This window comes from Phaenicophaeus curvirostris, chromosome 1 (assembly GCF_032191515.1).
Source record: "Phaenicophaeus curvirostris isolate KB17595 chromosome 1, BPBGC_Pcur_1.0, whole genome shotgun sequence".
Taxonomy (NCBI): domain Eukaryota; kingdom Metazoa; phylum Chordata; class Aves; order Cuculiformes; family Cuculidae; genus Phaenicophaeus; species Phaenicophaeus curvirostris.
The window spans coordinates 78,497,254-78,511,155 of NC_091392.1; positions in this window are offsets into that span (position 1 = coordinate 78,497,254).

A 13,902-nucleotide genomic window follows, 5' to 3' on the forward strand; every position below is an offset into this window, starting at 1 on the left:
AAACAAGTCCCTGATGCCCCTGCCAGCGAGGGACACCCCACAGGGCTGAGGGGATGCTGTCCCTGTGTGAGTTGCTGCTCCAAATAAGGAGGAGAAATGCTAACTTAGCATAGCCCAGGCTGGGTTTTCATGGGTTTCTATGTTTAGAGGGTGGTTTAAATCTATGACCACTGTATAATTATGATGATTATAAATTAGCTACCTCTTCGCTTTCTGCCTGTTGGCAGCTATGAGGAAATGACCTAATTTGAACTGCCAGCACTAGGACCTTGAATGCTATCAAAGATCACGTATAAATGAACCTAGAACATCTAGACAGTTGCAAGACTTTGCTGGCAATGATAAAAATAGTTTAGTTAGATTTTTCCACTGTGGGACACAGGCTTCCACAAAATGAATCCACAAGGCAGCCATTCATGGCATATTGAATGCTTCTCTTCTCTAGCTGCCTATTTGATGCTCAATAGATATTCAAGCTGTGACTGAGAAGTGACCTTTTATGCCTTGTTCTCAATGCCCGTGTTTAGTCCGTAATTTGCCATGTGCTGGACTACTGTGCTTCTGCTCTGTCTCACCAGTGAAATCACTCCCTCTGAAATACTAGCATAGCAGGTCCTGCTGGATTTAAAGAGTTTGTGTCAAGAGGCTGCTCTGTGGCTCTGTACAAGGAAGAAATAGGGTGGAGGATATCAGGGGCAGTTGCACCACAAGACAGTTTTTTTGGCTTGGAGCTGGTGCAGTGTGATGAAAGCTGTACCTTCAGCCTCTACCTGTAGGAAGATGGGGGAGTACTCAGCAGCCCTTTCCAAACCCACAGTCTCACCTCAGCTTCAGGCTTGTAATTGAAAGAATAGCTTTAAATATCCTTGATGCTACTCTGTTGCTGGGATATTTTAGGCCCTCTCCTTGCCTGCGTACTTGTGTGGTTATCCTCACAATGGAGACATAGAGCTGAGCAAGTTCCTAGGAGGGAAATGGACACCTCAAAATTTCAGATGGCATCCCACCATCTACAATGCAACAGAGGCAGTGGAGAGATGGGGGCAGTTGTCAGCAAGACATGATTCATGACCTGGTCTACTTGCAGGCTATTTGGGGAACAGTGTAAATGGAGACAAATGTTAAGAGTGGCAGGGGATGTTCAATAAAGTTACTCTTCTGACACTCCTTGTATGGAAGTAGTAACTGCTTTGCAGTTTGGTGACTTTATTCTGCATGTGAATGAAGACAGAATTATTGGTCAGGGAAGTAAGTAGAGTCTATCTCTTTCCAGAGGGAATCTCTTCCCAGAGGGCCCTGTGGCTGTGCTATGGGCTACACCAATAGCTCTGCTCCAGGAAATGTGGATAGTAGAGCTGAACAAGAGTTAGGATCATAGGATTGCAGAAGAGTCTAGTTTGGAAGTGACCTCAGGAGGTCCAACCTCCTTTCAAGCAGGGTCAGACTGGATCAATTGCGGCTTCGCCTAACCTGATCCGGAAAACCTCCCTGGATGGAAACCACAGCCTCTTGGGGGAACCTGGTCCACTGTGTGACTGGTCTCTTGGTGAGAAAGTTTTTACTCACGAGTTTGAACTTCTCTTGTTTCAACTTTAGGCCTGTTTTCTCACCACAGACCACAGTGAGGAGACTAGCTCTGTCTTTAGTGACCCCCTCACAGGTATTGGAAGGCTGCCATTAGGCCTCCCAGAGTCTTGTCTTCTCCAGGTTGAGCAGGCCCTGTAATCTCAGCACCTTTTTTGTCCTGCATCAAGCTTGCTGTCAATGCCTTTCTGATGGGGGGGCAGAGAGGGGAAAAACTTGGACACAATAGCACAGTGTTTTGAATGCAGTCTAATGAGTGCTGAGAAGCTGGAGTTAATCACTTCCCTTGATCCATTGGTTATGCTCCTGTTAATGCAGCTGAGGATGCCGTTGGTCTTCATTGCTGGGGTGCACTCCTGGCCAATTCCACCAACATGGCCTTTACAGCTAAGCTTTTCCCCAGCCTGGTAGTCTCCAACCTGTAATGTTGCCATGGGGTTATTTCTTCCCAGACGTGGGACTTCGCAATTATCTGTGCTGAATTTTGTAAGGTGTCTGACCCATTCCTCCAGCATAAGAGCTCTGACCTTAAGCGCATTGACCAGTCCCCCCTGCAAATGTGAGGAAAGTGGACACCATCTCCTCGAGGTAAAGATGTTAAACAGGGCAGTTCCCAGCAGACGCTTAGAGTGCCCCATTTATTATTGGCCTCCTTTAAAATGAATGTCTCTTTCTGCACACTTGGCAACTTGTTGTGACTGTGGGCTACCTGAAGGTCCTTTTCTGACAGAAGCAAGTACATTAAATGTAGGGAAAATACCTCACCACCATTCTGGGAAAGTTTTCAGCATTTATCTTGCCTTAGAACTTATCATGGCCATAGCTTTTGTTCTGCTGCATTCTGGGAAGAGAAGCTGTGAGCTGTGCCCTTTACCTCTCCCTTGGGATGCTCCAGCATGTTAGCAGCCAAGGTTAGAAGAACTATACTGGTGAAAAACAAGCAGTTTCTTTGGCATTTTATTGGTTTGTGAAAGATAGCATGTCCATGCTCAAGGACTTTTATCATGGTAAAACAGAAGGTGGCAGCAGGGCAGGAAGCTGAGTAACCAGTAAACATGCTGCTTGGCAAGTTGTTAAGGGCTGCTAAACCCGTGTGCCAAGGTCCCCTAGAAAGAGTAAGTTTCTCTTTGCGAGGGCCAGCTTGGCTCCACCCTTGTCTTGGGACTGCAATTAGTAAAAGTTGAATATTTTTTTTTTTTTTTTGCTGCCATCAACTCCCCTTCCTGAGCTGTCAAGCCTATCTTGCAAGTTGCTTCCTCTGTTTTTCAAGCCATGTGGGTTGTAAGTGACCACATCCTTTCCCAGAACAGCAAGCCCTTTGCTTATTACTGATGACCTCTTCTTACACCACGATAGGAGCTCTTCTCCCTCTAGTTTGCTGGCAAAGGTCCCATCTCACTCCCAGGGAAAATTTCTATTAAAAAGTTTGTTCTTCTCTTCTATGAGCACCCTGTTTTACAATGTGTCACACTTATCTGTAAAATTAGCCCCACAGCTGGTACTAGCTATTCATCCATGCTTTTGGTGATCAGACCCTTTTATCAGCATATTATCATTTACAGAGTTCAAGTGTCTGGGCTAAGACTTTGTGCTTCCTGCCTCAACTTGAATGGGTTTTTTTGTATGCACTGGAAGATCAGCAAACAATTTGGTTGTTGTCAATGATGAGCTTAGAGGAAAAAAAAAAAAAATCTGTTTTGCCAATGTTTAGAAAAACAAAGTCCAACTACTGTTTAACAGAAGTACAGTATCTGTTTTGGAGAGTTGTGGATTGTTTCTGCTTTTTGTTACTGTTTAGAAAGGAACAAAGCACCCAAGTATAAGCTTCTGGGAGATGCCATCTGCAGATGAAGCCCCCAAAATGTGGTAACCCAAGCGCGTCCTTGGGATTAGCAATGAAAAGCTTTGCCTATGCTTGGCCCCACATCCACCTAAAATCTGTAGATAGCCATTAGCCCCTGTTCCAGGAAAAGTCTGTGCTGTAATGTAAGACAAATTATTTCAGCCTGGTGAGACCTGAGTTGGGTGGATCTTGCCATGGGCTACCCCCAGGAGCAAATGGCCTCCTTGGGCAGGTCTCTCCTAGATGTTTATGGACATCTGTGGTGCACCTGGAGGATAGGACACAAATACTCTGTAGGCAAATTTTCTCAAAGACAAGGCAGAAGAAAGGGCCCTTTTGTACAACAGACCCTACCCCCCCACCCTGCAAGAGAGACCCCTTCTCTGCCCAGGGAATGTAACCCCTTGTCCTCAACACCTGTCTTTCTAGATGAGCACCCAAACTACTACTCCACATGCTACTTGTTGTCCTGGGTGGATGAGAGCAGGATTTCTCAGCCCACTTGAGGTTTAGGTTCACCCAGGCCCATGGCACACCTTTGCCCTCAGCTTTGCACAGGGAACATACGCTCTCCTGGAGGGAAACCCTGATGAGCTAAAACCTAAAAGCATAAAAGTGTCAGACCTGGCACAGACCAGCTGTAGGTTGTCACAAAGCATTCAGGCTACAGAAATGTCTCCTTAGGTACCAGTCTTTCAGCCACACTTGCAAATGGCCCTCTGCTATGGTTTACTGCGTCTGGTGGGAGAACACCCTCCAAATTTGTTGGTTTTGTTCAGACTCACCTAGTCTTTTCCCTTGCCACTCCCAGACTTTGCAGTGAACCACAAACAGAATGTATCTAGCAAAATGTAAAGCAAGGCTTGTCCTTAGGGGCAGTGTGGAAACACAAGCTTGCAAGTGAAAACATTAAAGTCAGTCCTGGTTGGTGGTGAATCTGCCTTAACCTTCCCCAGTGCTCCCAGCCTGGTTGAGAGTCACTCGATGCTCAGGCATTGCCCTAACCCAGACTGCTTGGCTCTGGGGTTCTTCGGAGCTGGGGCTGCCAAGGGAGACAGCTTTTATGGATCCTGACTTGTATTGCAGGTGCCCAGCTATTCATCTTGGGAACTGTATCTTCTGCGTAAAACCTATTGATCTGGTTTTGGGTGCTGTGGTAGGCAGCCTTAAAGTTCTATCTCTAGTCAGCCCTCCTGGTTAACTAGTTTGTATTAGTTCTCTCAGCTTGATATTAAATACTTTAAGGCAGACTTCACACAGGACCCTGTTGTACAACTGGCTGTGTTGGGTGTGTTGCAAAGTTCCCATAGGAACTGCAGATGACACAAAAGCAAAGTGTGCTAGATGATGCAGAAACATCTTGCTGTGCTGCAACTATGAAAGCAGGTTTTCTCATGCCCACACCTTTGTTGCTGGTCTGGTGTTGCAGTACACAGGACAGTTTGATGCTGGGTGAGATGGATGACTTCACAGCTCAGTGGTTGTGGCTCTTCTTGGAGCTGGGAGAAGAAAGATACCAGTTCCAAGAGCATTTGTGGTTTTATGCTGCAACCACTTTTACTAGGAAATATTTAGCACAGCTGGGCCTCTGCATCCCCAGAGTGTTACAAGGAGGGTTATGCACCTTCCTGTGAAACCTTTTTGATTTTCTGCATTTTGTTTCAACAGGAAAAAAAAAAAAAAAATCCAGAGTAGCCAATGGCCTCCATCCTTGTGCCAGGGAGCAACAGTGCTGGAGGCGCTTCTAAATCCTGGGGGAAGGCCCTAGTCACTGTAACACTAAATGGATGAGTAGGGGCTGAGGGTACCACATTCTTCCACCCCTGCTTCCCTTTCTGACATTTTAAAAGAAAGCCAGAAGCCATTCCCAATGTTTGCTAGAAGCAGCATGGAAAGCTTCTGTGAGGTGTCCTGTTCTGCTGCCTGGAGTGGGATTGATGGTGGTGCAGAAAACAAGGTGAGACTTGCATTACAGGAGAAGAAGCTGAAGAGAGCAACTAGGAAAGTAAGGGGAGGAAGAAAAATTAGGGATGGAGGAAAGGGTCTGTGCTAGAAACAGCGAGGAAGGCAGACGCAGAGTATAGGTGTAAGGAAAGTAAGGGGAAGGATAATAAGTTGTGGGGAGTGACAGGAACAGGTAAAATCTAGGAGAAAAATCTAATGGCCTGGATATACAAGAGATCATATTAAAAGATATAAATGACTCTTCTAGCTTGAAATCCTGATACTATGGAAGGGTCTATCAGCTTGTTTTTTAGCTTTGATGATGAAATCAAAGACTCCAGCCTTCTCATGAGCATGATGTGGCAGTACAATCCTGCACCATGAACTGTACCTTTTGCCATTGATTTCACAAAACAAAAGAACAACCAAGAGCAGAGAATACATGACATTAATACTGCAGTCTCGCATGATGCTAGTATGAAGAGCATGGAGGAAACCTCTAATTCATATGGGTATGCATGGCAATATAGATCCACAAGACGTGTCCTTCCTTTTGGCAGGAGCTCGAAGGTTCTAATGAACAAATCAAGGAACTCAAGGAAGAGAAAGAATGATCTTGTGGTGGAGATAGACTGATATTGTCCTGCTTCGGGCCCAAAGTGATATGGGGCAAGCCTTTACAGCGTTCTTCATTTTCTGAGGGTGCTAGGTAAAGTGCTTTTAGTTCTGCTAGGGTGCTGGGACCACATGACAGCAGCTGAGGTCTGTAAGAGCCATGGACTACAAACCATTGCATCTCCTGAAGAATTATGCCTCTGTTGTCCCGGTCCATTGCCAGTACCTATTTCTGAACTTGAACATTTTTGTGCCGGAGCTCCCAAGCTATAAAGTGGGGAGGTAGAAGAGAATTGTAATAATGCCTCCTATTCCTGCAGGGTGTTTGGATACTTTCATGGTTGTGGGACTGATTAGCACAATCAAAATGCCTCATGGAACTTATTAACTCAGTGAGGAATTAAGATTACATGGAGTAAATATGGCCTCAGTCACACACTGGCTGTAAAGGCTAAAAAAAAATCCAAATTACTACCTACCTATTTGCTGGCTGAGACAGAGGTTCTGAGCTAAATGTAATCACAAGATTGCATATGCACAAAAGATGATAGGTAAAAGCAGCGCTTTTGTAGCAGTATTTACTAATTTTTTAATGATTTCTGAAAAAAAAAAACCTGCTCTTTTTTAGGTGAAACATGCTCTAAAATTTGCCGTGCACAGTTTGCAGTGGCTGCACAAGGCCTGGCTGTAGCTTCGGATCACTGGCTGCACATCAGCTATGTTGTGTAAAGTTTCTAAGTTGGTTTTATGTTCTGCTTGCCAGCTCTGCTTCAAGCAGGATATTTTCCATTTTGTACGCAATTGCCAGTAAAAAAAAAAGTCCTAGAGAATTCCCCACATGCCTTTGCAGACTCTCCAGATAGCAACTCCTTTTTATGTTAGTGAAACTATGCTCTGTCTAATTTTGTGCAAATATCTTTGAGGGCAAAAGGTGCTCCTGAACCAGGAACTTAATGTAGGTGATGCTGTGTTGACTCAGAGCACCTCTCTTTGTTGTTCTCGATGAGGCTGGGTTTTGTAGATCCAATAAGTTAAACAGAAACAATTCTTATTTCAATATTTTATTTGGTAGCATCACATGTTATGTATGTCACTTTTCAAAACGGAACAAGGAGTTCCCTCTACTCCTGGACCTCCTTTTTTTATTCTTTTTTTTTATTTCATTTTTCTTCTCTTCTTTTACAGTCCTTCAGCACGGGCAGGGTGCAGGGAGGGCGTTGGTCTGCACCATGTCCAGCACATTTGTTAATCAAGAGCTTTCCCTGTGGGAGGAATCATGCCCACTGAAGTGGAACCTGCTTAGGCTCCAGAGCAAGTGCTCCTAAAACCAGCTAAGGCTAAACCTGCTGAATAGGCCATCACCCGAATCAGCAAGAGGATGCTTTAAATTCTTGTAGGACTTGGCAAACTTCCTCCAGGCTGGAGGGTAGCACCTCTGTCCTCCTGGTTTTTTGCAGATGGAATCACCTTCTTCTCAAAATGCCCCCAATACTGAGACCTTCTACTTTAAGCTAGCCAAGCATCCTCTAGCAGAGGACTGACATTGCTGTCTCCCATGGGGTCCACGCACACACTTCCAGGCTGGCTCAGGCTTGGGGTGGAAATTATTTCATGTCACAATGAAATAAGTCAGAGAAGAATTAAGCCCATTTCTCATTGCACTCCTAATTTCTAGCCACTTTGATTGGACAAGTCCTCTGACGGGTTGCAGCTAGGCTTGCACAGCAGACACTGACAGCCTAACACAATTCCAGAGGTTCCCACTGGACTCTTCCCGTACCCACACAGCATCCAGCTACATGTTGGAGCAGGCAGCCCTGTTTCCCCTCCTGCTCCCTACCCATGCCTCCTCCATATCTCTTCCCATTTCACCCTCTCTTTTCCACCTTCATTCAGTCTCTGTAGCCATGGTAGAGTGATGCATATTCCTGCACCATTACTTACTGTTCCCTGTGCAGAGGTTTTCCTGTGGGAGCAGCCTGGCACCACAGGGCAAGCCTCCCCTATAAGGAGGCAGGGAGATGGGGATTCCCTTTCCATTTCCTCCTTTTGTGTAGGCAAAGTTTAAAACAATGTTTTAAATCAGCAGAATGACCTCATAAATTTCTGTCAGGTTGGAAAGCCTAGTTTGGGGACCAAAAAAAGAAATAAAAGGAAAAATAGGCGAGGACTTCTGGCATCATGAGACATTGGCTGCTATTCAGACATCTGTATACAAAGGGCTTTTCTTCCTCAGCCATTAACTAAATGAATTAGCAGACAGCCTGCCTCCAGATGCGTAGGGCAGTGTTTCTCTGAGTCACCTCTTGCCTGTACTTGGCAAGCTGGGAGGGCAAGTATTCCTCTGCTACCAGAGGAACATTACGCAAACAGGAAAGTGCTTTTCAAAATGGAAGGTTGCTGTAAAAATAAAACATGAGTCTTCTGCAGAGAACAACAAACAGAAATTATGGGAAATATTTTCAGCCTTTGTTGTTGCAAATGGAGTGAGTGTAAACAACAGCCATAAAAGCAGGCTGCCACCATGTGTGGAATGGTGTGCAGCAGCAGCCTGCAGCTCACCCCCATGCCAGCTCACATTCGTGCAGCCCCGCAGTTGCAGCAGCGGATGTGTGAGCTCTCAGCTTTCACAGTATATTTTTGCTGTACTGCACTCTCCTCATCGGCCCTGGCAGGTGGAGCTGGTGGGCATTGGACGCAGCTTTTTGTGAAAGCCTTTCCAGCTCCCCGGGCATGTTCTCCAGCCACCCCAGCACCCACACACTGGAGTACAGAACCTGAGCTTGGGATGGGGACCCCCCTCCCAGTAAGGGTCTCAGAGTAACCTTTATTTTGGTTCCTGCTTCCCAGACTGGCTGATATGAAATCAGAGCCCAGAAGCCATCGGCTTACAAGACGGGCTCCCATGGTGTCGGTATGGTTTCAAGCAGACTGAAGTGCTCCTTGTTGAAATGTGAAGGTAAGCTTGGAAGATGGGTGTGTAATACCTCAGCAAGCCGATCTCAGCACGAAAAACCAAAGTGGAGCTTAAAAGCAGTGGCTGGAAGCCTCCTGCCCCCGGCTTGCCCTTCTGCTGGCACAGGCTGCCATGGGGCTACCAGGCAGCGCAAAGGCCACATTCAGTTCTCTCATGGAACAAGAGCTGCAGGTGCGTGGCAGAAGGAGATACCAGGCAGCAGCAGGGATATTGCTTGGGCAATAACACTTTTATAACAAACCAGAGTTGTTTGTGGGCTTAGGATCCCCAGCACTGTCTGAACAGTGTCACGCAACATGCCTTTTCATATCTGCTTTTCTTCTCCCCTCTTATTTTTCTCTCCCCTCAGTGCTCTTTTTTTTTTTTTTCTGCCCAACCTACTCATGCCATTGTTTCTGCACTCCTCAGAGATCACAGGAGCTCAAAACAAGAGACTCTCACCAAACTTAATTATCACGCATCACACTGTTTTGATTTTATTGCATCTTCTGGAGCCACACAAAGTGTAAGGAAAATCCTGGGCAGAAAGGAGGGGGATGAGCCCTTGCCCGATCCCCTAGGCAGGCAGATGTGACTCTACATGAACACCCATGGTTGCCTGCACCACCAAAAAAAAGCAAGCAAAAAAATCCACCCAGCTTCATCGAGAGGCTGGTTGAGGAGAAGCATCTGTAATTAAAGGTAAGGAGGAAATTCCAGTCTCAGAGAAGAAAAAAGGGAGACTCGTTCCCCTTCCCAGAAACTACACAGAGGCTTCTGCCTCAGCCCCTCTATTGCAGCTGGAGGAGCTGGGTTCCCTCTCTTACTCAGGATCAGAAGGCAAAGTGGACCCAAAAGGCACACTTCACAGGTAAAACATGCTGCAGATTTCTCTCTTGTTCACAATTTGCTCAAAATTCTTGAAAAGAAAGCAAAGGATTAACTTCAACTCCTTGTTCTGGGTGCTGTAAAATTATATAATAAGCACAGAGGGCACAAGAAGTATCCCAGGAGGGTAACATATACGCCTGTATATAACTGGAACCTTTAAGCTCCTGGCTATTTACAGCTGCCTTGCCATAAAATCACACACTTTTCTGCAGTTCACTTCTCCAATGACAACCCTTATTGGCTTTCTATCACCATCCTGCTCTCTGTGAGACTGTGAGCTTGATGTTCAAGATTTAGCAACCCTTGTCTGGTAGGATCACACAGATGCAGGCATGTGGGACACAAGAAGAGTGTTGCATCTGGGAGTCCCTCAGTGTTGGTTTTGATGACTTAAAACTGTGCATCTCATGTTATGCAGTCTTATCTGTCAGATTTATTACCAGTTCTAAAGGGATGATTATCATTAAACTAAATGAGGTATCACAGGTGTTTCCATGCTTGTCAGCATTTAGCTATGAAGATGCACAGCACTGTCAGATAATGGATTTGTTTGGTGGGTGGTGTTTTTTCCATGTGTTGTACTTGTGCTTAGCACAACAACATGAAGAAAAATCAATATTTACCATTCAGCAATAATATTTTTCTCATGCTATTTGTAGCAAGCATTATAATCAGCAATGCAAAAAATACCTTGAGAATTTAAACTGCTAAACCAAACAAATGTTGACACTTCCTGATGTATCCCGCTTTACAGAAATTAAGGAGCTTATAAGAAAAGATTTCTCTTTTTGATTGAAAGAGAAGGGTTAATTCATGAGGTTTTATGTGTTCTCACCACATAAAACAGGAGTTGCTTGTAGAAAATAATGTCTATTTGCTGGCGAAGGCATTTGGGAAAAGGTTAATATGCCAGATTTACCTGTTTATAAATCAATTATTTAGATGTAGCAGAAGGTTAACAATCTAATTATGTTAAAATATGCAATATTTTAGATAGATATGCCAAAGTGACTGTGTGTGCGCACTGTTCAGGTGAACAGCCATACTTTAGGTAACTGGACAAAACCTTTCTGTTGAAATGTGCTGGCTGCAGTATTTTCACTCTCCTTTCCAGTCTTACAACAGTAGTACTGAATTAGTCCACTACAAATATGCACATATTTGGCTTTCTGCCTCATAAAACCTCTTCATTAGTTAGGAAGAAATTACAGCAATACTTGATAATGCACACAATTATTCCATTTGCACCAAGCCTGACTTCCTTCAAATTTCTGACAGCTTGTCTCAGCACTTCTGGCTAAAATTGTGATAGAAAGGCAAAACAATTCTTTACTTCAGAAGAGAAGATACCGAGGTCAGAAAGTCATGGCATTTTGAATTTTGACGCTGCTCCCCTAATTAAGTGAGCCTTCTTGAGACTTCACACTCAAAAGAGGCACCTAACAGAAGCACACAGAGGCCTAAATCCAAAGTGTCTATACAAAATGTACCTAATTCCACTAAAAGTAAGTTGCAGCAGGGGAAGTATTACAAGGAGCAATGAGATTCCAAGATATTAGTGCAATGGGTATTGTAGGCGTAATAGAGAGGCTCACAGATCCATGAAAGTCTCTTCACCTTGGTGGGTGACCTGGCACATGGTCAAAGGCTGTTGCTGCTTCTACCAGTGGCAGCATCAGGCAAACCAAACCTGTCTGCTTACCTGTGAAGTAGAATAAACTTGGTTTAGCTCCAGCAAAGTCACTGGAACCACAGAAGGGACGAATCTGTCCATCAAGTACCCACCCTTTCCCCCAGCTGTTAACAGCAATGTGAAAGAAATCCCAGTTCAGAACTTCAGGCCCAATTGAACCTGGCAAATTTAAGATACTAGTGTGGAAATGAATCAAACCATTCCCAAAGAAGTCTCCATTTTATACAAAAGCTTGAACATAAAACATTTTCCATTTCAAAATTTTGACTGCCCTCATTCAGCCTTCCAAATTTTTGAGACTGTATCACATAGCCTTTTGTGATCCTGACTGGTAAAACGACATTTTAAGGGGAAGTGTGCTGGGCAGAACATGCAAGCTGGCTGCACAACTGTGCCACCAAACAACATCCAAAATGCGTATTTCTGAAAAGTTCCTCACAAAACACCCTAAATTCTTTTTTCCTTCACTGTAAGAGAAGGGGGAGGTAGGAGCAGAGAAATTGGCATTCTGTTGTTGGGTTTGTCCTTTTCATCTCCTTGAAGGACTGGGTTTGGATCCAGGCAACATTCATAGCCAGTTCTCTCTCTGAAGAATTCTGCTGTTGTCACCACTAACAGTTTTCAGAGCACACTTGTAATTGCAGTGAAAACACCTATTCACATCTCTTGCAAATATTGGTTCAGCTGTGGATGAGTGAAAAAACAGTGAACTAACACACATTCCCCGCCAGTTCTCAGCCTGATACAGACTGCAATAAACTTTTGCTCTCGGAAACGAAAATCGCGGAATCTCTATACAAAACTGTACATTTGGGCTATAAATCTGCCCTGACTGTACTCTGAGTCTTCAGCTGCTACCAGACGTAAACCAGTGTTTGACAAAAGACAAAGAAAAAGGAGAGGAGCAGCAGCATTGAACTCCTATCAAATGCTCTTTTTGAGCAGACTATGGAGAAGTTGAAACAAAAGACCTGACACTGCTTAATTTCACAAGGTACAAGAGGGGCACTCAGATCACTGTAAATATAAAAATTATTCAGGCCTTGTTCCTGTCCAAAAGACAGTGGAAGGACTCAGAGTTAAATACAGAAGTATCAAAGAAAATGTACCTCCAGCTTCCCACTACACCATGGTCTTTCCACACAGGGACACAGCGAAAGCCTGCCATGTGGTTTTAGCCATTCATATTATATATCCTCTCATCCAGGTGGAAGAAGACTGGGAAGTCATGGTGGACAACAAGCTAACCATGAGGCAGCAATGTGCTCTCATGGCCAAGAAAACCAATGGTATCCTGGGGTGCAGTAAGAAGGGTGTGTCCAGTCCCCCTCTACACTGCCCTCGTGAGGCCCCATCTACAGTACTGTGACCAGTCAGGGCTACCCACTTCAACAAGGAACTACTGCAGAGAGTCTAGCAGAGAACGCAAAAATGCTTAGGGAACAGGAGCATCTCTCTTAGGAGAGAAGCTGAAAGACCTGTGTCCATTTAGCCTGGAGAAGATGGAGAGAAGATCTTACTAATGCTTATCAATATCTAAATGGCAGGTGTCATGAGGAGAGAGCCAGACTCTTTTCACTGGTGCCCTGTGACAGGAGAAGGGGCAACGGGCACAAGCTGGAACACAAGAAGTTCCACCTGAACATGAGCTAAAAAATCTTTACTGTGAGGGTGACAGAGCACTGGGACAGACTGCCTAGAGAGACTGTGGAATCTCCCTCTCTGGAGGTATTCAAAACCCACGTGGATGCGTTCCTGTGCAACCTGCTTTAGGTGAATCTGCTTTAGCAGTGGGGCTGGACTAGGTGATCTCCAGAGCTCTTCCAACCCCAACAATTCTGTGATTCTGTAAAACTCATTTGGCACCCGTGGTCCCTAGGGACTAGAGCTATGGCTCAAGTCCTCTGCTGCTGGTGCTGATGACTGATTTGAGACACATTTTATCTACTTCCTAAGCCGACAGTCTGAGGTTAAGCAGATGCCAAGACTATCAAGGCAAGATCGTTTGCTCTGCTAAACTACACCTGCTAACACTGCAGCACGATATTCCCACTGTAGGAGTTAGGGAATGCAAGAGAAAAGTCATGCTTATTGAACACCTTGTCAGATTGAACTGCAGCACATCCTAGCAGGATGCAGACATAAATGCAAGTCACACGCATGTAAACAATCCACAGACCCTGTTAACCAAAAAACCACAAAGCTTAACCTCTTTTGAAATAACTGAGTCAAACCCATGGTGGACTTCCCATAGCACTTCTTGCACTATCTGAGTCCCTAAAATTAGGTGTAGTTGCTGGAGTTCCTCCCCCTGTTTTGCATACATCTTATTTTTCCTTGGCTCTCGTCCCATATATTCCAGTACACCAGCCACAG